This window comes from Ambystoma mexicanum, chromosome 1q, assembly GCF_040938575.1.
Source record: "Ambystoma mexicanum isolate Mex_15411 chromosome 1q, UKY_AmexF1_1, whole genome shotgun sequence".
In the NCBI taxonomy this organism is placed as follows: domain Eukaryota; kingdom Metazoa; phylum Chordata; class Amphibia; order Caudata; family Ambystomatidae; genus Ambystoma; species Ambystoma mexicanum.
In genome coordinates this window covers 907977541-908005412 of record NC_090922.1, presented here as the reverse complement: position 1 = coordinate 908005412, position 27872 = coordinate 907977541, and the positions used below count along the sequence as shown (strand labels likewise).

The window sequence follows — 27872 nt, the reverse complement described above, 5'->3', positions numbered from 1 at the left end:
GCCTGAGATACTGAATGAAAAACCCTTATTGATATATCTTTATGTCCAGGTTCATATTCTGGATGACAACCCCTGTATAACACCCCTCTCTTAGAATCCCCCTGACCCCACTGAGCCAAGAAGTAGATCTGTTTTGCAAGTTTAAAAGGTTTATTTGAAAAAAAATTAAACAGTATATATATATATATATATCACACTTTTATAATGAATTAATAATTGAATATCACACTTAATCTGAGCAGTAATCAATAATGGATAGTCTGGCACTAGCACACTTCTTTATAATCAATGATGAGTGGGTATAGGATGGATAAGATAGCAACAATACTTTTATGGTTTCAAATAGATGCAATGTGGAATGAAAATGCAGTACAGAAAATAACTTGATAGGATTTCAGCAAAAGACAATGTAATCACTTTCTTGGACAATTCACCCCCCCCTTTATGTAATGTAAGGAGATGAAGATGAGAGCACACAGTTCTTAGGAATGCAATCAAATAGAATTCAGTTCAATTCCCCCCCAGCAGCTTATACAACAGATAGGAGTTTTGAAACACAGGCAAAATGCTTTGAATATGGTGACAATGCAGTGAGAAATATGCTGAAAATGCTTTTAATTCCCTTCAGGAGGTTCAGGGTGAGTGGTATCTAGTTAATATTAGTTCAGGCTCACTCTAGCAATGATTCAGGGATGGTTCTCAGGAGGCAAACGAAATTTTAGCAGTTCAGGCAAAAGCTGCTGATTTTTACAGGTGGCTGAAATCAGGCCAAATCGCAAATCGCGGTAAAATTCGCGAGTGCGTGAATCGTGATTACGGAGGCACTATAAGGAGTAGCAAGTCCAGGTTCTTTGGAAAGCCTAGATTCTAAGCTTTCAGAGGAAAGTTAAATCAAGTTCCTAGCACAAACGGTTACGGAGGTATGAACGATTTTGTGAAGGTTGTTTTTCGGATTTGAAATTTTAAAAGTTCAAAGCGACAGGTTACAGCTTGCAGCTAGAAAATGACAGGTGACAGTTCTACTTAGGTTAAATAGATTGAATTATATTATATTAAACTAAGGAATATGTTCTGAGTTTTGTTGAGTACTCACAAGAGATTTTGGACAGGAAGGCGACTTTGTCATGGATCCGGTCACTGCGCACAGCACTTCACAGCGGTCTGGTCTCCGGTTCCGAGTACAGCTCTGCTTTCTGGGTCACCGGCACTGCTCCTGGATCTTGGGTTCTGCTGGTCTGGTCTAGCACCGGTCTGCACGGCTCCTGGTCCCGCTTTCTCCGGACACAGCGCTGATCTGCACGGCTCCTGGACACTGCTACCGGTCCCGGCAATGTTCTAGGCAGGGAATTCAAACAGCTCGCCTGGCTGTTGATAGTTGGTTAGGTTTGCTGGATGCTGAGGCCTGCTGAGAAGAGTTCTCAGTCTGTGGGTTTAGGCCCTTACTTTGAGTTCTGGATCAAGTTCTTTGGAGTTTTAAAGTCTAAGTGTTGGATCTGGTGCCTTCTGGATGTTGTGTGGTCCGGCAGAGCGCGCTGCAGCAAATGGATTTCAATCTCTCCACCTGGGTGTCAATGTTCCTTTTATATGTTTTGAAAGTGGGTGTGTGCGCAGCATCACTAAGCCAGCCCCTCTCTCAATTTATCATTGGTCAAGCTTTCCTTTCTCTCTTGATTGGGGGAAAGAAGTGGAATGTCAGAGCAATGTCATTATATGGCCTGCAGAAAGGACACTCCCCTGTCAAATTGCACACAAATCTATATTTGATCAAAATACACATTTCTCAAATACATAGTGGTTTGTCATTGCATGTACATATTAGCTATCACATCAGGTAGTCTCTGTCCCAAATCTGCTCTTCCTGAGGGCTTGCATTCAAAAATGGCAACTTATTCTCGATTTTAGTGGGTTATGCAACCTTTTTCTTCATTAAAAGCTATACACAAATACACAGGCTGTCCATACCTACTCCAGTAAATTCCCATATCTCTAGCTTAAACACAGAGTATGTGGTGTCAATAAATAGCGGGGTTTTGCCCCAGAACATCACACAAATTGGAGTTTGGGCTTGAATCGAAGGTACATTTTTTAAATTAAGGCTCTCAAAGTTATACATTCCTGTCATTTGATTACAAAGAGTTATCAGTATTTTTATAAACTGTATTTTTACTCCAATTCAGCTCTCAGAGCGTTAGTCTCCTCCTCCTAGAAACTTGAGTGGGTCAGAAACCATGCCTCTGCTGGCAGGCAGGCCTTTGTTGACAGGAAACAGTCAAAATCAACATATTCTATTCAAGTGCAAGAGCCTATTGTGTGGTCTCTGGGAGGCTGAGGTCAGCAGACCAGGGGGTCACTTTGCATTTGGTTATTATGACCATGTGATATCCTGGGCTGTGGTGTGAATCTCTTGAGGTGAGAGGGTTTCCCAGGCTTCTGGCCTCTGGGAACAGCAGGTGGCTAATTTTTGATTAAAATGCAGTCTTTGAAGTCAGCTGAGTCAAATTCCTTTGTCAGCAACTGCACTCAGTTCTCCTGTCAGAGTTTAGACCGCTAGCGCCGCCTTGGGGATTTTGTTGGTACTGCATCCATTTTTGGGATCTTTCTTGGATTAATGCATTCCAAACAGGAATGGTTCTTACATGGTAGTAAATAATCCTTGCTTAACATTGTTTTGATGGGGCTCCTTACAGTAAAATGGTTATTTGGAACCCCACAAAAGGGTTGAATCTTTAAAGTGGTCTGATGAGCCACGATTTCAGCTACGTTTTGACATCAGTAACAGTGGATTTTTTTAACAAAGATCTTTCTTTACACTGGTGGGTGGCAAGTTAGATAACCATTTTGGTGTGCGCACAAACTGCGTGGTTCTCCTGGATTCTGGCACACATGTGGGCTTTTTGGCCATCTTGGATTTTCTAAGCCCACAGCACCAAATGTTGCAGCATGATAGCTCAAACGTGGGTCAGGACACCCAACAAGGCCCAGAGATATTTGGCTCAAGTTTTGATCCTATATGTCCTTTATGGACACTGCATCAGACACTATATCCCCAGCTCCCTCCCCCACTCTGCCCCATTCCCCCTCCTGAACTACTGTCTCTCCAGTCCCCTACCCACTCTGCATATACCCCCCAAGTGCATAACCAAGTTGTAAACTGACTATGTATACCTGTATTATCTATACTGTTACTGTATTGTACCTGCCTTGTATGTTGCTCACCTGTTCCTGTGCTGCCAAACTAAATAAATAAAAGTTTAAAAAAAAATAAGTTTGTCAATCTTAAATGACAGGATTTATCATCCTGATTATTCTGAAATGTGAACTGACAGCAAAATGGACAGATTGCAATTTCTGTTAACAAATGCACATCTTTGTGGGCCTCATTTCTTTGCTGTTATCCTGGAAAATGGAATTACCATTACAGGCACTCAGTCCGGCGTTATTAGCGTCATTATTATGAGTTCTGGGGGTTGATGTTAATCCCCATTCATGGAGTCCTATAGGACTCCATGGGAGATTTTCCGGTATTACAGGTGCCATCAATATCAGTGATTTTTGCACGTGGGTGGCGTACTTACCTCCAGCTTTTGGCTGGAGGTAATTCCTCCACCCAATTGGCAAACTCATAGTTAGCCGGTGTGGTAACATGCAGGTAAATGTTAAGACAGGCACGTTATGCCTCTTGGTACAGGCAAAAATTGGACACATAAATATGGCACACACTGGGAAGAGAGCGAGGATAACATGAGGCCAACAGAGATATTGGATAGCAAGTGAATAGGCAATCAAAGTGAGAAGGTGAGCAGGTAGTATAGAAGAGGAAGGTTTTGATTGTAGCCCTGAAAAACATGAAACCACTATCACAACCTCATACTGCTGTGGATGTGTGATAGAATACTTTTTTCACATGCATCCTCTGACAAAATACCATCTGCATGGGTATGCAATCCCAATCTTTTTTGATTTTTGGGAATCAACATGATGCTGGTAGTTCTATCTTAGATGTTGAGCTTTGCTAATCAGACCACAGTTCTTTAAAATGAACCATTCTAAATAGTATAGAGTACATGTGTTCTCTTTCATTGCACTGACTGCTAACTGTAAGAAACCTCGCAGTACCTCACCCGCTAGTCCCCAGAGATCTGTGATGCAGGTGACCAGGACACGGTCATTGCTATTGGATACAGTTCCTGGGGGTGGACCAGTGGGGGAGGATCACCTGGATGAGGGGTCTTCGAGGAATGGAAGTGGGACACTGAAGGGTGAGATGCTGCACCTCCTTCCTTGTAACCCCTTTTCCCCATCCAACCCTGTAGGATACTTAGAAGCTCTACCCCCCCTTTTCGGACACAAGCACTTTCCTACACTGTGAAAGACAATGGACTAACACCAGAGCCATTTACCTGACATATCCCAACAAAAGGGTCAGGCAGAGTTAGGCAATTGACAATAACTACGCACACCTGATGGCCCTTTCCCTTCCCCACAGGGATAAAAAGCAGAGTACGAGAGCACACTTTGAGCAAAGCCGAACGCACAAGGAAATAGCTACACCAGACCGGCATTTCAAACGGGGGGAAAGGTGGCGAGACCTGGAGGGACGACGAGGGGGAAACTGCTGTTGCCCTTTTCAACTCAGACTGGCAAAGCCTCCGAAAGGGAAACCAAAAAACCGGGAAGTCCAGCTGGTGTGTGGTGTGACAGGTGTCAGCGGCATACGGGGCCCTCCCACGTTGATAGCCACAGCAGGGAGAAGCGCTTGCTGCTGTGATGCTGTCCTTGACTATCGAAACAAGAAACTCCAACAGTTCAGCACAGCCAGTGAGTCGGAGAAGACAGATAGAAAAAACGAACTGTGCTGCTCCCAAGGTTTTGATGGCAATCTTGTTGAACAAAGAACCTGTGTAATTGATCTTTAAAGATACCCCAGTGAAAGGTTCAGAATCAGAGTGGTCAGGCATCGTGGGGGCGCTGACTCGAAGGACTCTGACTGCAGTCCCTTTGGGTTGTGTTGTTTTGTTGAAGCTACAAAAAGCAAGAGGTCTTAGGCGAGGCTAGTGTGATGTGTTAAAATGGTCCTACAAGGGTCAAGCAAAACCCCTTGTACACTCAAAACCCTTTGACACATTGGAGAAAACTGATTGAACTGTGAAACTGCCAAATGTGAACCTGACAGAGGGATGCCTGCGAGTTGAAGGTAAACAGTGGTATACCCGTGAACATTGTGACGACAAGTGTGAACCAGGCTGAGGGATGTCCACAATGTATAGTTGGTGAAAAGGACATTGAGACTGTTGAATGATATGTTTCTTGAGTGAAAGACCGTAGTGAACCCGATTGAGGGAGGCTACAGTTGCAAGAAGGATCAGAGCACGGCTGAGGGGGATCCAATGGGCGAATAGCAATCACCCAACGTGAAAGGATTACGAAAGGAACTTTTGTTTATTGTTTATGGTACAGTGGCCTTCTAAGGCAAGAGAATTTTGCAGGAAAGAGACTTGGCCCCGGAAGGTCCTGGCATCGTTGAAAGGAACTGTAACCTCGTGCTGGCAAGGCCCAGGAATGTGCTGTGCTCAAAGGTCCTGCCTTGTCCCGTGCTAAAAACATGGGGACGGGAGACCACAGCCATACCATTGTGGCTTATCATTTGGTGAACACTGCTTTCTTTTCTTGAGAACATTATCCCATACTATTTTGTAACTTAGTTGTAAGGATTGGTAATAGATCTTTTAATATAGGCCCTTTTTATTTGACAAGAGGCCACTAGATCTGCCTTATTATTATTTGATGGTCCTAGCATGTGCCCATCTTACATTAAGGTTTAGATTAGGTGTTTTTCTCACCCTTTTTACAATTTAATAAACACCCTTGAACTGTGATCACTTGTGTCTGTCTTTACTGTTGCCACCATGAGTTCCTTACATAACATACCAGCCAACTGCCACATAGTTTTGCAATATGGCCGCCACATGATCACAAGTACATTCCTGACAAACAACTGTTGGCCTCTACATTATTTCCATCTATGAGCTTCCTTTAAAAGTACGTACCCATCATCCAAATTATATATAACTGTACCTCTTCAAGGCCTGGTGGCAGATTGATAAATAGTGGCCTTTAGGAAGCTACACTTATAAATGGCCAAAATGTAGTTGATATCTTTTTATTCAACTGGATTGTGTGTATCACTGCCTAGAGCTGACTTCCTCTCACAACAGTATATTAAGCCAGCTCTAGAAGCTCTTAGCTATAAACGCTTCCGCCCTTCAAAAGATAACAGACTCTGCTTCTAGGGGGGTTGGTAGTAGCCACTGCTTTGCCCCCTAAAATTTAGGGGCAAATGATTGGCGTCTCTTTGATGTAGGACAGCGAGGAGAGAGGAAAGCCTAGATAGCTGAGGGGAGAGTCTTGTCCCCAGGAAAGGGGTCCCCCATTTTGGATTTTCCGTGGCCACCCACACTTTCTGTGCTCCCCCCCAATTTCCTTCAGGCAAATCATTCTGGGACATACACCACTAGGCAAAGGCTCTTGGCATAGCAGTTCAGATTGGAGCCTTATAAAAGGCTTGAAATTGACCAATTCTTTGTAGCAAAATTACTATATTAAGGGGTGAGACCCCTATTAATTGAATCCATTTTGGATTACAAGAAGGTTTCACCTGGAACTTTATTGGGTTATATAGCCTGGCCAAAGTCTTGCCATAGTGATGAAGCTGAGGACTTCCAAAGTGGGAGTAAGATCCTTCCCTCACCTATTTCAGAGGAACATTTGAAGGGACCTGGTGCTTGGACAAGACCTATCTACAACTGCGACCACCAGTAACCTGGACTCTGTCCACTGGAGGTCACAGCCCAGGAAAGTGCTCTCTGTCAACCTTCCTGGCTGGGAATGGCAAAACAAGGACTACCATTATCCCTGGAGACCATGGACACGTTCCCCAGAAACCAAGAAGAAAAGGAAGATCTCAGGGCCTTGTATCCCCCTCAAACAACATTTGAGCAGACTCAACCTCCTGCGAGTTGCTTTTGAGACACCATGAGACCCAATGAGCTGCACCTGACATTATCTGCTTTTTCGAGTCATCAAGCTTCTGACCCCAATATCACCTGTCATGCTCCAGCAACCAACCAGCCAATTGCCAGTGCAGAACTGCATTACATCCCTGGACCTCGTTGGACTGACTCAATCATTTAGAGCCACCGACAATATCATTTGCCTGCCTGTTCTTCAGCCGATTTGAGCCAATCACATCACCTGAAGCTCATTATCATTACATGGCTGGACTTCGTGGAACCAACTCAACCATCTTGATGCTGATTTGATCCACTGGGAGCACCCACTCGATAGAACCATTGCTGTCTCAACCAATTGGAAAGCGCTAAGAAGCCCAAGCCTCCCATGAAGAAGATAACGCTACTCACAGTGGTTCTGTCTCTCTGGCCTGGCTTCAAGGGCCCAAGTGGTAATGCATACCTTTTCCAAGCACATTATTGAACTTGAACAATGCTGCAAAATGTACTGCTTGTCTAACACTGTCTTCAGACCCGAGGTGCCCCTTTCATCCAAAAGCCTGCATAGTCTGTGTCTTCCTTTACAGGGGTGGGTTTCCTTTTTTTTATTAGTGTTTTTATTTTTAGTTTAAAGATTCCTATTTTTTATACAACATTGATGGGAAATTCTTTTGGTATCAGAGTATTATTGTTATGTGGGTGCCTCTTTTCTAGCTGAAACCCCTCCTGAAGTGTAAAGCCTACTATCGGTTCACGTTACCACAAGAGGGGAAGGAGTTATCGTAATTGATCTTTTTTAGGTTCTTTTAGGTTGTGCCTGTTACCCCTTTATGATTGGCATCACTGCTGGGCATTGCTGGTTTAGTAGGGTTGGGAAGAGTAGGCGTTTAGAAACATTACCTATCGTTGTACTCCTACAGGACAGTAGTAATTCTGTCACACATGCTATTAAGTCTTCGACAAACTGATTCATATGAACCTTACACTATCAAAAACCTTATTCAAATTTGTTTTGCTTTGAATAGTTTGCAGTTTTTTCGTAATTTGTGAATAGCTGATGGTAGACTGGCAGACTGTAAAGGGGGCAAGCGGATTCCTCTCTATGCCTGTTTGGTGACACCTCAGTCAGTATAAATTGTGTGACAGGTGTTGGCTGGGAAGGCCGAAGGGGGTTTGTTTATAGGTGGAATGGGTGTAATTAGTATTATCTCCATATGTATTTCGTGCAGATCAAGACAAAATGGACTATACAGACCAAGATAATAACTTAAGGGCTTATTTTGGACGGGCCATCACGTAAGCAAAATGTGTAAGAGCCTTGCGTAAAGGCTTTTACACATTTTGCTTTCGTTATGCCCCATTTTCAGGACTTTGAATGCGTAGAGGACTGTATTGCTCGCCCAGAGTGCACGGACAGTCATTAATCACCAGTGCAATTACGGAGCCAATACTTTAAATGCAGGTAGACGCAATGACTTGCAACCACACACACTCTTAGAAAATAATGAGCACTTATACGGCTATTTATTCAAAGCTTGGAAGCAACAAGTGATAACACAGTAATAAATCCCAGAAGAAACAGAGAATTCAAAAGAAAATACATCACCGTGGGCATAACTGGATCCCTCATCTCGCCAGAAGCGGCTGGAAGACCCCGATGACAGCCAGGCCAAGAGCACAACAGCCCACAGGTATGCCGGATGGAAGTGTCCCCCCTCTGACTGAGGTCTCGTCTGACCGTTAAGGGGTTCTGCATATATGCACTCCTCAAGAAGGGGTGGTAATTTCTCGAACCTTCTGGCAACGCACTTGCGCATTGATAGGCAGACGTTGGTTGCCAGCTGGGTCAACCGACAGTAACCTCAAGGAGCAAAGTGCTTCCCTCCTCTAAAAACAAGCGCCACGGAAAACAGTCCCATAACTCATAACAAGACATAACAAAGCTAGCTTTCCCAGCAGAATGTCCTTTACTGCATACCAGGTTTGGAAAGCATGTTTTCTTCATCATAGTAAATCTAGCTCTCAGCAAAATGAGTACAGCTTTTCACTGCGGCATGAAGTAAATATCCATTATGGCTCTGAGTGCTCCCAGAATACACTGCGCACCAGCGCCATGTTTTAGCTCAAGCATAACAAGGACGAGAAGAACGCAGCTTGCTTTTCCAGCACTCTCTTCCTCTCTGCCATACAAATACTCTCAGCATTTCTGCCGGCATTAATTTTCATTTTGGCGCAAATGCTGTGGATGCCTTTGAGGTCAGCAGGATTTATGCATCAGCAAAAAGCAGGCAGCCCCAAAGGGACCCATTGTAAAATGTTGCGTGCTGTGTGTACATGGAAGGCAGTGTTTACTCAATTTGTACGAAAGAGTGCAAAAGTTCAGGGCAAAAGGCAGCATACATGCTTGTATGCTGTTTTTTGACCTGCACTTTTGCACTCCGTCATGCAAATGACCAAAATTCGGCGGTGGGGACCCACCTACTTGTATGTCTACATGTAACGGTCCCGCTGCTGAATTACGCAGCACACGAAAATGAGCCCATTAGGCTTTTCTAAGCCTAAGAATTTGTAGCATTTAGCTAAAGCTCGAAATTTGGAAAAGAAAGGTGGCGGCCAGCCGGACTGAGTCGCTGCAGGTATGGTTTCAACACAATGGTACTTCTTTGTAAGTTGTGACTGTGCTGCCGCGTGAGTGTTTTGCACAAATGATGCTGACGCTCAACAAAGCATAATACTCTACCTTGGAAATTGTTTGCTTTACTGAGCTACAATTTCGTGCTGGATAATGGCTACTTCTGAAATGCCGCAGAGACCCTATAATTACTACAAAAATCCATTTTAATACCCTGGATCGGGACGTAGAAAATTCTTGTCACAAAACCATTTATTATTCTTTCACGCTTGTAATGAGTCATGTTAGAGGGTATGATGCCATTTCTTTACTGATGTGCAACAGTTTCAAATGCAGCCTTCAACAGCTTATTATTTTAGAAAGTCACTTTAGCGCTTCTTGTGAGCCGGGGGCTTTTGCGACTATGCATATTTTCTGTTTGCACCAATTTTGTTAAAATGTTTCTTGGGGGCAGAACCAACTCTTTTACCTCGGTGGGCTCTCCTACTGTGGTTGTTTACAGACTACAGGACGAGTTATACGCACCAGTGTTTTGCCCCACTTTACGCAAACCTCACCAGCTAACTCGGAAAACTGTTCTCAAAAGTATCTGAGAGAGATTAGTATGGAGTGATCTATCAAATGAGACATAGGCCCTCATTACGTTTCTGCCGGTTACCGGCAGACTCGCTTTACCGTTTCCACTGCCTGATATCCCGGGCGGTGGAGGAATGGTAAGATCCCATTCCCGTGGAGTCCCACAGAACCCTGAAGCACCGGCACCGCTAGTAACGGTGTCAGTGCTTCAGTGAAGAATCTGCCAGTAGGATCCTGAACTACCAGTAGGTCAAGCCTGCCTGTAGTACACAGCCCCTTCTGGGGGACTTGTAGTTTGGCGGTCCGGAAAAGGTGCTGTTAACCGTTGTTTCCACTTTTCTACAATGAGGTCTTATTTATTGTTGTTTTAGGAGCAGCATAGCGTTCAATAAGAGTACATTATAAAATAATATAGCAACAATCACATGTTCCACTGGCTGGGTCTGAGTTAAAGGCCTCAGTGTAAAAACGACCACAAATAATCAGACCAATGACATGACCACAGATTCAGGACCAGATCACCTAACGTTTACATTGGTTTCAAAATGGCGCAGTCCATAGTGCAACGTTTTTGATGATTGTGTAAATAGGCAAAGGAGTAAACTGGTTTGGCTCGCATGCATAATCAGTAAATATGAAACAAAACAATTGTACAAATGCGGAAATGCACCCACCAGACTAAACCCGCATTTCAGAATGGCTGCAGATCTAAACATTTGTAAATGCAGGGCATCAGGTCCCAGTTGCTTTGCCCTGAAGCTTCCTCACAGTGACATGAATCACCCTGGAAAACACCAGAAATACATAAAGCAAACTATTGTGTATTTGCCATTTTATCTGCTATCACGCATGATTTGCTACTGGCTGAAGATGAATGCACAACTAGTTTTCCAATCAGTTGTAGGACATGTAGCATCACGTGCTCTCATTAAAAGGCGACAACGTGAAACCTGGATCCATTGACTTCTGCAAGATTCTATGGCTAATAACTTATGACTTGTTTGATAAAACAGTTTATTGGGCTAGTAAAATAATATTGGAAAGTTTGATGCAAATGGGTCTGTTCTTGACGTTTGGGGATGGTTTTCCCATAGAGAAAAATGCAGAGTTTTCACTCACATCCATAGCCGAGACCACTGAAGGGATTTTCAACCAATATTTTTTGAAGGGAGAAGTGCGCTTTTATTGGTTTGCCAGAAATGAATCCAGCCGTTTCTTTTTTTGTTTTAATTAAGGGGAAGGGAGGGTGCCGAGAAACTTTTATTTATAGCCCATGATGCTTCACAGGCGCTGAGACTTTTCGAAAGTGAAAAGGCACCATTTTCAGTTTAAAATAATTTGTTTTGCTAAACAAAGAACAGTCTTTCATCTGTGAGGGAGTGTTTGTGCATAAGCATGTGCATGTGTGTGTGTCTGCGTATTAATGTGTGTGTGTGTGTGTTTAAGTGTGTGTGTATGTACTATGGGAGGCGGTGGGCTCTGGAGCACCACGTGTTGAAAAAGAAATACAACGTTCTGTGAAAGAATACATGTTTAACTTCAGCATGTATCTCTAATAACTGTAGAAATGTATTACGGCAGGTTAAAGCAAACCAGCATATTGGTCCTATGAACGAGATCGGACCTAGCCAATGTAACTGTCCCCTGGCCTGTGTATAAATGTGACTCGTGTATTCTGCTACATGCTTGCTCGCCTCATACGTATTTCCGTTTGCAATGAAGATCCTCTTATCCCATGATTCATGCTTTGCTCAGCAAGCCAATGTGTTTGAACTCGCAACATTATAACTGGTTACAACCAAACTGCGTGGCTGGAGTAGTCAATATTAGATAAGGCTGTCCTGCCCCAATTACGGCATTATGCAGTTGTGTATCTTGACGAGTCCTCCTCACCCAGAAGCTGGAGAGCTGAGAGAATTATGATGATTACTTTGAAGGTTGTGAAGACGGGCAGGAAACTGTGAGATACTCCTTAGAATGATCTATTAAGCACTAACCTCGCACAGGAACTAAGGTTGAGAAAAGGTATACGAACTGCTGTGTTTCAGGGTAGAGGCAGTTCATTTTGGGTGTGTTTGTGGCGTCATGTCCTGTTGATGTTGGCTTCGCTGCTTACCATTAAACACTTTTACCAACCATCCTGTTTGGATCATGTGTGGATGAAACATTTCCCTGTCAAAGTTCAGGGAAGTAGACAAAGCAGCTGAAGAAAATAACCGACAAGGTTGGAGTTGTTAACTAATTTTATTGGACTGCTATGTTTTGTGGTGTTTTAGTGTCTGTTTCTGCTAATGGTCTGGCAATAATGAACGAGGAGGGAAGGTACCCAATCTGCTTAAACCTCTGTCTGAGTACAAGTTAACAAAGAATGGCTGGTCCCCTTATCTACTGTAACGGAATGAAATGAAATGTAACTGAACCACCCAAGCACTTGCAACCACCCACGACACTCAGACAAACAATGAGTACTTGAGTAGAGAGGTAAGAGAGAAATTCTTGAATGTATGAGTTCAGAATGAAAGAGATAAATAAATATTGTATGCAAGATGTGTTGCCTTGTTATGTATTGACCCTTCCCTACCCTACCCTGCCCTTAAATGTGCGACCATAGACACGTCCCATGTCATAGAGGCGTTCATAGCAGAAACTCTTTTCGAAATGAAACTGATCAGGATTTTTTGTCCTCCTCACGTGTCTGTTTCCAGTGTTCCTTTCCATACCATGTCTCTGGACTGATGTCTGAATTGGGCTGATTAATGGCAGAAAATAAACTGTGATGGAATGCTTAAAGCACGGTTAGTGGGATAGGGAAACAATAACAAAACTAACCTGACTGCAACCAGGGAGGAACCGCACCTGCACATTACTGTATCGAGTGCTGGATTTGATAAAAGCCATCAACAGGGGGGCGTGGCTTGGCGCCGAGGCAAGATGGCCGCCTAGAGGATCGGCTCCGCCTCTGATAAATATATAAATTGCATTAGGTTTCTTATTTTGCTTTTACTTACCTTAAATCCGCTGTTACACGTGTTGCAGCCATCCCGGGAAGGGTCGGTACAGGTCCTGAACGGCTCCGACTTGCAGAACGGTGTCTTTGGCTGCAGACTGCTCTCACAGGAGCTGCTTCGGGTGGCTCTGGCCTACATCACAGGCACATCCATATAAGAGCGCCACCTGCTGGGGAAGAAGAGGAAAAGAAAAAAAATAATAATAAAGTAAGAAGCTAATACAGATCTATCTGTTGAACATTATACATGGAAATGCATTGAAGAAAGGGAAAAAAAAGAAAGGAAGTCTTACTAATAATATATATAAGCTGAGAGAGGGGAGGAAAGGAACTGCTGCTAAAGGATTGGGAAATAGCTTGTCAATTATAAGAGCAGAGAGGACGATTATAAAAAGGGAAGTGAAGAAAACTAATACAGACATACCGATAAAATAAAGCATTAAACTCTTTATGTCGATTGCCTCCAGCATCAACACCCCTCTCCTTTAAATATCATATCAACTGCCACATCCTAACATACAGATTGGTCAATAATCACCCAACCTGTACACCTCCACAGCTATACAGGCTTGCTCCTCCCTTCATTGTAAACAGCTCTGGAAAACAGCGGTTGGTCCACTCCTGGATTGCATAATTTCCCACAGGAATTCCTAAATTCTCTGTAGTATATGCCTTATTATTCTTGGTTTTTACATTTTTTGGTCTCTTTACTTAAGAGTAAAACATTAAGAATAATATGGATGTAATAATTATATACTATGAGAAATCATAAATAATATCTACAAAGAATTACATGCCTCAACTGCAAACATCTGTAAGCAATTGTGCAGATATGGCAACCAGCAAAGCTAACCAAAAGAATGGTTCCTTGTCTAAGGATACTACCGCCTCTTCAACAAATCTGAAAAGACCCAAAAGTGATTCACCACCTCCATTAGGTATATCAGATCCAGCTATAGAAGCCATTCTTGCGGAAATTAGAGCACTCAAACCCTTTATAGAAACCACTAACACTAAACTACAGCAATTAGATGAAAGGTGGTTGGGAGTCACCAACAGAGTGGATGAGGTGGAAAGAAGAGTTGGTGATCTTGAAGACATATCCCCTAGGGTTGCACAATTAGAAAAAGCTATTAAAGAACTCCAAAAGCATAATGAAGATTTGGAAAATCGCAGCAGGCACAATAACCTACGCATCTCAGGCCTACCAGAAGGGGCTGAGGGTACTGACCCCATAGTTTTCCTACAAAAATTCTTACTTGCCATACTACATTTGCCCTTGGAAACTACATTTAACATACAACGGGCCCATAGAATTGGTCAACCCTCAGCCTCTTCCACATCTCCTCCGATGCCAAGGACACTTATATTTTACCTTCTGGAATACTCTCAACTACAACTTATTATTTCCACCGCAAAAGAACGCAAATCACTCATTTGGCATGGTAGCAAGCTTTATATTTCACAGGATGTGGCTAGAAGCACGGCACAAAGAAGGGCTTTCCGGCCTGCTCTTAAACAACTTAATATTCGCTATGGCTTATTCCACCCTTGTTCCTTTAAAGTAACACATGAGGGTCACACTGCAGTATTCGATGATCCAGCTGACCTGAGACTCTTCATACAATCCATTAAAAATGACGGCATGGACACCTCCTCTCCTGCAATGGCCTCAACATCACCTACTACTTGAAATCTAGCATTTATAACCTTGTTTTCGTGTTATTATTTACCTGATGCAATGTTTATCCAAGTATATTAATTAAGTGAGGCGGGTGCTCCTTTGGGGTCCCTCATCCACTGATGGTCGCTCTTTTTCTTTTGGCGACCCAGTTGGCGTTACCTATCCCCAATATATCTCTCCTCCCTAATCCTGCTCCCATGTCATGTTTGATCTCTAAAATTACCCATATGACATTGTCTGTGTCCTCTCAATGTTTGATCAGACCCCTTCCCCCCACCCCTAATCCCCAATGTTCTATCCTCCTGTATAACTATTTGGGTATATATGATCTGAATCGCATGAAAAAGAGTATGTTACCTTTGTCATTCTACAGTTATAAGTTGCATGTATATCATTAAATTTCTGTCTAAATGATTTTAAAATGCATAACATGGAACATCAAGGGATGTAAGAATCCTATCAAAAGATGCAAAGTCTTATCTCACTTGAACAAATTTAAACCAACGGTTGCTTGCTTACAAGAAACCCACTTATCCCACAAAGAAACAATGAAATTAAAATCTCTCTGGGTTAAGGAGGTTATCTCCAGTCCGGTTATATCCAAGAAAAATGGTGTTGCCATATTAATCAGTAAAAAACAGACCTTCAAAATTCTTGCCCAAGATGCTGACACCAATGGTAGATGGGTTTGGGTAAAACTCCTAATTGACTCCACACAAGTATCAATTCTAAACATCTACGAACCCACATTACCAGACCCCCCTTTTGGAATACAATTAAGCAAATGATACTTAAAAATAATTTTACCATTTTGATAATGTGTGGTGATGTCAATCAGGTCCTTGACCCTTTTCCAGACCGAAAATCCAGCTGCATGTTTAAACCTAATAAAACTCACAAATCCTTTATTAAATGCCTAGCGGAAACAGGACTAATCAACTCATGGAGGCTATCTCATCCCACTCAACTGGACTATACCTTTCATTCCCCCCCTCACAACACATTATCACGTCTTGATTATATATTTACTACTAAGACACTATCTGGATCCATTATAGATTCTAAAATATCCAATATTATTATTTCAGACCACGCACCGGTTATTACATCCTTTTGCCTTACAGAAACCAATAAAGGTGCCTCCAGGTGGAAACTAAATAATTTCCTTTTAAATGATTCACAGTCTATTCAATCTATAAAAGCTTTCATTCAACAATATTTCAGTAACAACCAAGACTGCGATACGTCTATTGTTAATAATTGGGATGCTTTCAAAGTGGCCATAAGATGCCACATAATGGCCCTCTCTGGTATTAACAAAAAACTTGGATGACCTTTATTCTAAACTCACCCTTGCAGAGCTGCATTCTAATGCTGACACTAACTCAACAAACCTATGACAAGTTATTAAAATACACTTTGAAGTCAATAAAGAAATTACAGAGCTTGCTGCTCGTACCATACTTAAATATAAAACTAAGATACATCAAACGTCAAATAAAGCAGGCAAAATGTTGGCTTCCTATTTAAAAACCTAAAAAGAAAAAGCTCAAATCTCCCACATTAAAGACTCTCAAGGTATAACTCATCACCAGTCTGATAAAATACTTGAATGCTTTAGGAAATTTTTATACTGCTCTTTGTACTCCAGAAAGCGCTATTCCCAAAGATGATATTAATTCCTTTCTGAAAAATATTAGTCGCACCACATATCCCAGAGTAGACCTATCTCACCTTGAAAATGAGATTACCCCCCCTGAGATTACTGAAGCTATTCACAGCCTCGGTAAAGGCAAAGCACCCGGCCCCGATGGATTATCCACCGAATTCTATAGTAAACTATCCCAAGTATTAACCCCAAAACTGAAAACACTTTTTTCATATTTCATATCACAAAAAAGTTCCTCAGGTTCCGTCTCAGAAACTTTACTTATAATTTTCCCTAAACCTGATAAAGACCCTACCCTCCCCAGTAATTATCAACCCATTTCCCTTATTAATATAGAAAGCAACATTTTTCCCAAAATACTAGCCAACAGAATTGAATCCTCACACCCAAAGCTGGTCAAAGCAGATCAAACAGGGTATGTAAAAGGACGTAACATATCCTCTAATGCCAGACTCCTACTTAATGCCATTAATCTAACAGCTAAAGATAAAAAAGATACTCAAGGCTACGCTGCCATCGCATTGGATGCAGAGAAAGCTTTTGATCGTGTAGATTGGAATTTTATGTTTCAAACCTTACTGGCATGGTTGTGGTGAAAAATGTATTTCACTTGTTAAACTCCTTTATTCTGCCCCCAAATCTGCTATCTACATAAATGGTCAAACATCCTCTTTTTTTCCCTTAGTTAGAGGAACGAGGCAGGGATGCCCTTTCTCACCATTACTATATATCCTCTCTCTTGAACCACTACTAGAATTAATAAGATCAAATAAGAACATCTTGGGAATTCAAGTAGGTTCCTCAATCACTAAAATAGCCGCATATGCGGATGGCATTCTTATCTTAATCAAAAACCCCAAACTTCATATTCCTAACCTCTTGGACGCACTTTTGCAGTTCAGTCATGTTTCAGGATACAAATTAAATAGACAAAAATCAGAAATTATGCTCTTAAATCCCTACTGTCTTAAAGACGACATTGATATTTTCGACCTCAAATGGTGCAGTGGCTCCATTAAATAATAAGGACTTCGCTTTGCCCCTACTATTCAAGAAACTATCAAGCTCAATACTATATCGTTACTGGATACTCTCAAGGATCTTACATCCAAATGGTCCCCACTTTATCTTTCCTGGTGGGGGCGTCTAGATACAATTAAAATTATGATAACTCCTATAGTTTTATATTATCTGCAGCTTCTCTTCATTACATTATCCCTTTCCTTTTTCAAATCCATTTATTCTATATTACTAAATTTTCTTTGGGTAATAGGAAAAAGTAAAAGAATTGCTCTAACTAAACTTAAAGCACCCTATGAAATGGGAGGCGTCAGATTCCCTGACTTTAAGTTATACCACTCTGTGTTTCTTATAAAACAGTCCCGCCAATGGTTCATGGACCCCGAATTTGCCGACACCCCGACTTGGTGTACATTAGAAAAATACACAGTTCAACCACATAACATTACTGATTATATATACATATTCAAACATACCTCAAAAAACATTTTGGAACCTATCAAAGCATCCGCTCTAGCCCTACAAACCTTTCTCTTTCCACATGCTAAAACCCCCAATAAGCATCTTTCCCCGTTACTATGGCACAATAAGAATATAGTAATAAATAATAAGATCCTCAATCTCAAAGTATGGATTAAAAAAGGAATCAGGTTCATCCAAAACATTATAGATGGTCCTTCTATTCTTTCCTTCCAGCAAGTCTCTACCATATTTAACATACCCAAGACAGATTTTCAATTTTACAATAAATTAATCAACTCTTGTCTTGATGCGCTTGGCCATTTTTCTCATGAGATTCTTACTCCAGACTGTGATGCTGGAAATGCATCGGAGGGACAGGGCCTCTGTATCCTTGTCCTTTACTGCCTTTTTATCGTGTGTTCTGTCATATTTTCCGCGCAGGAGTTCAGGTGGGACTCCTGGCGGTGCAGCTCTCTCTCTTTTGTTTTGGTGAACAGACCCATGGGATACCCTTACGGCACCCATGGATGGGGTACAACCCTGTGCCCCTAGTGTATGTTTTTGGGCACCTGTGGGTGGCCCGCAGAGCAGGGTATGGGCTGGTGGCAGCTCCATGCTGAATTTGACAGGTGCTCTGGGTGTCCTCTATTTTGGGATACCCAAGCCCTGCCATTGGAATCAGTTGATTCCTGATAGGAAACAAGATGGCCCCTGTGGCTTCTTGCTTTCTATTGCCTGTTACCTTGTTTTCCCAAAGTTCTGGGAAGCCCTGACTCTGTCCCTTCCCCCTGACTGGCTGTTGGGTGGAAGTTCCATATATGGTGTTGTTGTGAAGTCCAGTCCAGACTGACTGGAGCCTTCCCAGTGACTGTATGTTGTGGGTACCTCCTGTGGGAGGGACCTGGGTGAATTGAGTGTGTGACCAATATGCACTTCTTGTTGTGGCTGTCTGGTCTCTGGTATGAGAGACAAAGACTGAGACAGCCCTGCCCGAAACTGGCCTGAATGCAGTGTGTAGTGTTGAATGGATGGGTACTCGTCCCAATCCACATTCCTTGTTGTAAGTGTCTGAGAGGGAGGAGGATGGCCTGAATGCACTGTGTGCCTGATTGGCTGACTGACTGCATGAATGCCCTTCTGTATGATTGGCTGCTGAGAGTGACCCAGCAGTGTGGATGAGAGACAAGATAGTATATCTGGGGACCTCTCACCACTGGAAATTGTTCAGAAGCGTTCAGAAGCTGTGTCTAAACTTTAAGAGTAACTGTAACTGCTGATCCTCGACGCCCATCTGGAAGACGAAGACTTGCTGTTGCATTTGCTTCGACCTGATCTGAAAGCTGCCGAACTTGTCAAGGACTGATCCGAGAGAGAACTTGGTATGGTAAGGCGCCCTCTTCCCGTGCTCCGAGGGACCATCGAGCACCGCTAACATTCGCCGACCAGAGCCGCCCGCTCCCTTTGCCTAAGAACATTTGAATCCAAGGACTCTCTTGTCCGCAACGTCGACTGCTTTGTTCCGCCGGTAGAATTTTGTGGACGACCTTCATGCACAAATAACTCTAATATGATAAGAATGATGGGCCACATTTCGAGTCACCAGGTAAGGAAATAATGGTGGCGTAAACCCGCCGCCACAGTTGTTTCCATACCGGGTGATCTCGAGTCCTACAGGCAGAGGTGTTATTCCCGCCAGGTCTGACCTGGCGGGTTTAAAACCGCCCGCCTGCAGGCAGACGTGGAAATACCAGCACCATCACGAGATGGTGCCGGTGTTTCCATGGTCCCCATTCCCATTGAGCCCTATGGGACTCAATGGGAATGGGGATTTACCGAATTCCGCCTCTGGAATTCCCGGGTCACTGCAGTTGTAATGCCCCGGTAATTACGGGAATCACGGAGGCGGAATGGTAATACGAGTCCGGCGGTAACCGAGCCGGAAAAATCGGCAGGTTACCGCCGGACTCGTAATGAGGCCCAATGTCTTTAGGCTTGAAAGTGCACACATGTTCAAGATCAAATAGAAAATGTAACTCCAACACAAAAGTTCATAGTTCCAGGGGATGGCTCCCTTCCCCAGCTTTCTCTTCACCAACACAATGAATTAATTACACAACTGAAAGGTCTTTAAAGCTCAAGAGGATAACTCCCGCCTCTTGGGATCCCTGGTAACTCCCGGGAGCTGTCTCCCTTCCCCAGGTCTCTTTAGGACACTTAATACCTAAGGGTATGAGTCTTCCTTGGGTGGGGGGAGGGGTTCCCTGGTCAACAATACAACTTAGACTTTGCGTTGCCTGGTGTACTCCCATGCCAGGACTTTCTCATGTGGCTTCTTTACACACTTGCAAACCTGGCTTTGCCTGGGATACTCTCCTGCGAGGGTTTACCTCATGTGATTTACTTTACACACTTGCAAACCTGACTCTTCCTTGCATTCACCTTGTTGTATATTTATTGCATTCACGTTTTTATTATTCCAAAGACATTAGGTCTCAAATTCCCTTTCATTCACTTTGCTTGCTTTCATCTGTCTTTGATAATGTTTCTGGAGCGCACCAGTGTCTCATTTCCCTTCTCGGGACTCACCGGCTTTCCTTGGTATTCTCAAACTCTTCTGAGGTAAACGGGTTACAGCGTTCCAGAGTCCTGCTTTCTTTTCACAGGATTTTCTTTGCTATACTGAGCACTTCTTCTAGTGATGGCTCATCCTTCAGCCATAACACTTCCCTAATTTTGTTGCTGCTACAGTGGATCATAAATTGTGTCCCAAATATGCTCATCGAATGTATCCCTGAACTTACATGACAGTGCCAAATGCCTCAGAGCAATGACATATTCTTCCACACGCTGTCCTTGTTGTTGGGTGCGTATACCAAAGTTATATCTTTTTAAAATAGTACTGGTCTTCGGGTTGAAGTGTAGATCTCATTTTCTCAGTGTGTTGTCCAACTCGTTTACGCTATCGCCAGCTCCTTGTTCTGGCGCTGGTGGTAGGGTGTCATAAACTCATTGTCCTCCGTAGCTGAGAAAGTGCATTAATAATGATACCTTTCTATCTACAGAGTATGAATTACCACATGCGACTTTTATATAATGTTCGAAGCCCTTCTTCCATTGGGCCCACTCACTTTAGGTGGTCCAAGAAATGCCATAAACACTGGCGGTCCAGGTAAACCCGTCATTGCCATTTTCACTGCTGCCCTTGTTTGTTAAGTGCATGTATTTTTTCTTCAGCCTTATGGCCACTGTGGCTGTTATGCCCTTGCCCTTTCTTGTAATACGTATTTGGTGCTTGCTCACTCTCTTCCTTGGATTTATTTTATCCTGTCCTTTTGTTAACACCTCAGGTTATGTTATTATAGTTGTGGTGTGTCCTGTTTCTTTTTATGGAGCTGTTCCACGTAATGTGCATTTTGAAGGCTAGCACTGCATTTAAAAAACGTGTTGTGCTGCCAACTGTAACCTTATTTATTGGTGCAATCCTTCACTCCTGCAAGCGTCTCTGCCTGGCTCCTTTAGTCAACACAAAGCGCTATTGCGCATGCGTGGGTTTGATGATCCTTCACGCATGCGTGTGTCTCTACCTGGCCTGTTCCGTTAAACCAATTTGCTACTGCAAATGCATTGGTTTGGGCAGACCTCTTTCCGCGTATTGGGCGTATTCCACGTACCGCTTATTATTCTTGTGCAGGCAGGCTTTTGAAATTTCTTCTCCGAATCGTTTGCTTAAACCCACGGCGGTACAGAGCTTCAGAGAGCGGATGCGCTATCGGGCCACATGCACGTTCACTCCTCCGACTACTGGTCCTCAGTGCACCTCGGTGGAGTGCCTTCCTTCCTTCTTCCACTCCTCGTTGGCCGTGGTACCACTTCGCAGGAGAAGTGGCAATCTCAATGGCTGCTACAACTCCTAGGGGCGAAGCGGCTTGCAGCTGCCGGGGGTCTGTATTCTCGTTCAAATAGTTGTCGCAATTTGTGAGGAAGGATCGTCACGTGCTAACATCTTTTCACAGGTATTTATTTAAGATATGTGTGTATAAGGACCCCCCAGCAGTCCATCTCCATCACATGATAACCAACGACTGATCTTGAAGTTGATTCATAATTCAACATTCCACAAGGATTGTTCCCCACATCATCCCATGACATCATTGTGCATTCCAGTCCATGTCTATGTAAAGAGACAACAATATAACAGTTAGTGAACCACAGTTCTTGGTTAACAAGTATTATTTCTGTAATTACAAGATTAGGAGTCACAGTACGTATCTTTGTCAAGATAGCTTTGTAACCCTTCTACTTCAGCAACCTTGATCTTCAAGCCACTTCTACAAGAGTTCACCATGAGAGTCTCTTCATTTGCCTCACAATAGTTCAACTTTATTTGTGCTACAGAAGCCTCAATTCTAATGATACTCAAAGACACCACCACAGTTTCAATACTTTGTGACTCTTAGTGTTTTTTTTTTATAGATTGGACAAGATTCACCTTCTGGTACTTCCACCTTTATGTAGGTCCAGCACTTTTCCTCTAAATATTCCTCTAGAATTGCCTTTAAGCCCCATTTCTCACTTCTTCTTATTGGTTTTGGCAATATAGTTTGCATCAACTTCAATGAACAATCATAAGCAACAGGTTTCCCTTCCCCAACGTAGCCTTCATCCTTTTGTCTGTTGTTGGCCAAAACAATTACCCAGATGCTTAGTTGATGCTCTTTTGGCTTCAGATAATGCTTGCACATGCTAGTCTCGGGCAATGCAGGTGTTCTAGCTGGCTCACAGTACAATACAAACTGTTCGCTGCCACTGGGAAAAGCTGGTTTCAGACTTACTTGGGGAAATAGCTTGTTTGCTTTTGGCTCGGGCAATGCTTGTGCTCTCCAACTTGAAATAACAATGCTTGAACACTCGGCTTTTCTTATTACAGTTGTTGAATACTTTAACATAAGATCACAAGAATCTTAATAAGCCACACGCAACCACTCCTTTGTATGCTTTCACAAGTTTAAGTTCAACAATTTTTATTTCACTGTGTTTTCTCTTTATGTGAAAAGAAGGAATATCCGATCACACTGTAAGGGAGCCATGGTATCACAAGTATGACACTGACACAAGAGCGTCACGTTTCAAAATCTTTATTAATTTCTTGGGGTTTGGAAAAATTCCTACTTTGCCCTACAGCTATGATGGGAGTAGTCTCTACCATCAAATAACAAAGAAAACAAAGTCCTAGGGGGTCATTATGACCGTGGCAGTAGGGGGTTAACAGGGCCGGTAGAGCTGCCAGCCCCGTTAACCTCTTACCGCCTCATTACGAGGTCTCCTTGCGGGACCCGCTAAGTACGCCTGGTCCCGCGAGCAGACCAGGATGCAAACAACGGGCCGTGTCATTATCGGGCCTGTTGTTTGCATCCTCCCCATTCCCATTGGGGGCTCACATGGAAATGGCAATGTAGAGGGTCTGGGCTCCTGGAATGGGGAAATACCGGGCCCTCCAAGGTCGGAATGGCCCGGTATTTCCTATTCCAGGAACCCTGACCCGGTACCTGGAATGGGGTAGCCATGCCGCAAATAGCGGCATGGCTACCTCCAGGATCCTAATGACCCCCCTAGTCAGTCTATGTCAAATCAAAATGGCGTATAAAAAAAAGAATGCCTGTGCTATCTTTTATACAAAAAATTATTAAAGGGGAATGTGTCTAGAAACAATTGTGTACAGACGCGTTAAAAATGCCATATCATATCATATGTCATGTGAATGCAAAGGAAAGTCAGTGTTATAACAAAGCATTAAGATGGCTGAGTCAGCTCACCTCCCTACGTTGGACAGCATGGAGTAAGGCGGCCCACGTAGACAGGGTGACACACTCTGGTACAGGTTATCAAAATAAGGCAGTTCAAAACGTGGGTCAAGCCCCGCTTGGCCTTCCACTTTAAAGTCACTTAAGTTCACAAAAAGTTCTTTCACGGTTCAACAAAAATTCCAGTCGGGCTCAGACCTCTCAACAAATGCACCTGATTCAACGTAGATCTCCCTTAGCTGGGCTCGGAGCTTGAAATCACAGCACTTGCAGGGGCTTCCTTCCCCGAGCTTTATTCACTTTTGTTAGGGGTTCCCTTCCCCTAACTTATTTCAAGTTCCAGGTCTCCCTCAGTCGGGCTCGGATCTTTCATTGATGTCGAAGACTTTCGAATGTGCTAGGCTTTTTCCATAGACCTCCACAGGACCACTTCGACTTTCACTTCAGCTCTCCCTTATGGTATTTTCCCCAATTTCTCTTGGCCTTGGTAGTTCCATAACACAATCAGAAAAAGTTAAAAGAAATCTTTCTCTTAAAGCAATCACCTTTTAACTTCCCCTTTCGACTGGGTTAATCTTGACCATTGTGCATTTCAGAGTTCATTCACTTTGTCGCCTGGCCTTTCATGTCTTGCCCTAACTCGCTGGTTGGGTGCATTCTTTTCTGTTCTCTGCGTCTTTGATACAGGGTCAAGGTTTATACCACAGGTTTGGCCTTGCCTCCTCAACTCTGCTATTCACACAGGAGAGTCTCTGGCGTCCTTGAAACAAAATGCAGGCTTCTTCTTCGTCTGGGATTTGGTATTCTTCACGGCTTCCCAGAGGCAACAACCTCCTGCCGGGATCTTCAGAGTTTCCCTACCCCTCGCTCTGGTCCTCGATCGGTCGTCCTACTCCAGTGGGTTCACCTTTGCCCCGGAAGATCTGCTCCTTTTCGTGTTGCCCCTTGCTCAGAGTATGTCTCCATGTTCCGGCTTTTCTCTGTGTGGGGGAGGCTAATGGATATCAGATGTATCTGATTAAGGTCAAGTGACTGACTTTGCCGATTTTATTAACGGGACATGTCCAATGGGATATGCAAGTGTTAGCCTCTATACTCTCAGACCTTCTCGTCCTCAGCCCAGTGTTTGTGTAGAAAGGGGGGGAGTTGGAACGTTGGAGAATCCTATAAAATAGGATGGGGTATGGGCACGGGAAAGGGGGGGTACCGTGTCTCACCATCTGTTGTCTCACCTCAACTCCCCAAAGATCCCTCTCCTAGGTGATCCTCCCGCACTGGCCCATCCCCAGGGTCTGGATCCAAAGGCGATGGCCATGCCCTGACCACCTGAAAGAGAGATCCCTGGGGACTAACAAGTGAGACACCCTTTGGTTTCTCACAACATGCGAGTGATGCTTTTCAAGTGTTCCATTGTTAAAGACTCAATACTCTGCTTTACCTCGCTTCTACTCTTAAGAGAGTGAACATTTGACTGGATACTGTTGTCAGCAGTGCCCGTGCAAGTATTAGAGCGCCTGGTTGAACTTACCGGTTTATATGTTCCTTTCTCCATATGCTGCACAAATACTACGGCTTCTGGCTTTCTCTGGACCCACACCCTTCATTGTTGAAGGCGTCTCTGGTGCGGCCACTCAATTAAGGTGCCCCTCTCGCTCTTAAGACTCTCGGCTTCTCTGTAAATTCTCACCACGGTTTTTGACACGCTTCACAATCTCTGCAAATGGACTCACATGTGGAAAAACAGTCTTCCTGCACACCTCCCTTTCCGAAGCCTCTGCACTTCAGAGTTTGGGGGAACAGGACCTTCACAGGACAAGCAGGTGAAATCTGCTGCATCAGAGTCCCGGCATCCCTTCTGTTCTCCCACTTCTGCCTGGATTGGCAACACTGTGTCTTCCTCCTGCTGCTTCTCCTACTACTGCATGCACGCCAGCCACAGTTCCAGCTCATCTCTATTGCCTGCACCTGGGGGGACCTTTTAAACCTCCCAGCTTCCATCAGGTGTAGGCTATTGGGTTTAATTGCCTGACCACTACTACAGCATACCTCTTCAGTCCTCTTCCTCGTCCCATTACTCATGGTGTTATGGGTCTCATAGTCCTCAACAATAACATTTGCTTTCTTAAGCAGCTTCTTGTTTTTAAGGGTAGATTTATTCCCCTTACAGGTAGTTAGGGATGACCCATCAGATTTCATTACTAAGGAGGAAGATAATGTATTCTAGGCAGCATTTTTAAATTCCCTTCCATCATACCTTTGGGATTAAAGAGGATTTGTATCCTTATGTGTCTTAAATGCTCTTTCTGGTTTTAGGGGTTCTTCAGGTTCTATGTTACTTGTGCTCATACACACAGATTTTATGTGTGGTTTAGATGCATCATGATGACAATAGGCAATTACCTGTCTTGGCAACTAAAAAAGGTTCTCCCATTTAGAGGACAAATACTGTGTCTCATCCAATGGGATCTCCTCACTACCCTGGGCTTTGTCTCCTCCCAAGTGATCCTCTCACAGTACACCACCCCTAAGGACAGGATCTGGAAGCATCTGCCTTTCCTTGGCCACCTGGCAGGAGACCTTAGGCAGGGGTTTAGTGAGGATCCATAGGATTCATCACAATAGGTGAATAGGGTTATCTTTGTTTACTGACTAAAGGTCTACTGATGGTGGATCTCCATCACTATTAAAAGTGTTATCATTCTGTGGTCAGAAACAAGAGTCTCCTGATTTGTTGGACTCAGGAATTTGCCAATGAAGCTTTAGGGATGCTTAAGATGACTCTTAAGTAAGTATATAGGGCTCAGGAGGAACCCTGCTCCACTTTAGATCAAGCGCCATACAATAAAGAAAGTACAAGAGATTGTCAGATTTTCATGAAGTATATTTTAGCAGACAGTTGCCCTATAGATTCATGAAGTATATTTTAGCAGACAGTTGCCCTATAGAGACACGTGTTTCGGCGAATCACTCGCCTTTTTCAATCAGGGCTGATTAGTGAGACAGAGATCAAAAGGAGGGGAAACGGGGAGGATTGTTAGGAGTAATAAAGAAAACATCAAAAAAAAAGAGAGAAAAAGCAAAAGGAACAAATCATTAGATTTTATGTGTATACAAATTATATTTGTATCGGTATCTTTAAAATACGGAGAAATTGCTTACCTAATTGGTGAGAGATAAAGTTCACTTATTCAAATAGGTTGGTAAATTTGGTAAATTTCATGGGATCAATCCCGCCTGTTAAAGAATTATACCCAATCGTGAGCATACTCATTTGGCATATTAGCTAAACGTTGGTCTGTTGTTAGCGAGCACTGTGCACCAAACGAATAGTTTCAAAAATGCGTTGTACATTATTTTACCATGTTATTTGGTTCAATAGCTAAATGTACTCAGTAGTCAAACTTGGCTAATCAGTAGTAAGGGAATGTTATTTTCCTGACAACGCGTAGTTCTCGCGCATTTCGTGTCATACTGTTTTTGGTGCACTGAAGCGCAGGCACGAATACATTTGGAAAGCAAATTAATGCCAAAGTGGAGGGCTTAGGGCTTACCTCACGAGGTGGTCTCCTTCACAAGCGTCGGCGTCTGGAAGCGAGCACAGACGCCGCGCTTTGCATCGGTAATAAAACTAACGTCGCCATAGTGACGGCAGTCCTTCTACCCTTTCGGTTATTAGTCGAAAAGCAGAGCGCCATCTTATAGATGTGTCAAAGTTACGAGTTTTGCTTTTTGTGCGAATAGAGTCGGAAATTATACAATATGCAAATAGGTAATTATGTTTGCGAGAACTTTCTCCATGTTAATGGAGAGGTTTTATGTGTTGAATATCATTCAGAAAATGAATTTGCAATAGTATTTGCATTCATTTTAAATTATAGACATAAAGCTCGAGCATCAATAAAGTTACCATAGATGAAAACCTGTTACTAATAGGTTTTATGTTATATGTGAGGTGTTAAATTTTCACTTGCATATTAGTGTATATATATCGAAGCAGCAAGCAAAAAGAGACTA

The 27872-nt window shown here is 43.2% G+C and overlaps 1 protein-coding gene across 5 annotated transcripts in view; it reads right to left on the bottom strand.

Moving 5' to 3' along the window:
- Window positions 1-13380, bottom strand: part of LOC138538698 (putative ferric-chelate reductase 1) — a 495175-nt gene extending 481795 nt beyond the window's left edge. For 2 of the 5 annotated variants that reach the window (XM_069641548.1, XM_069641551.1), the window contains exon 1: window positions 13224-13379. The gene's annotated coding sequence lies outside the window, so the exon portion shown is untranslated. Of the gene's footprint in view, window positions 1-13044; window positions 13112-13223 lie in introns of those variants that run through there. The other 3 variants (XM_069641552.1, XM_069641553.1, XM_069641549.1) reach the window with 3 other exon arrangements.
- Between the last annotated feature and the right edge of the window lie 14492 nt (window positions 13381-27872).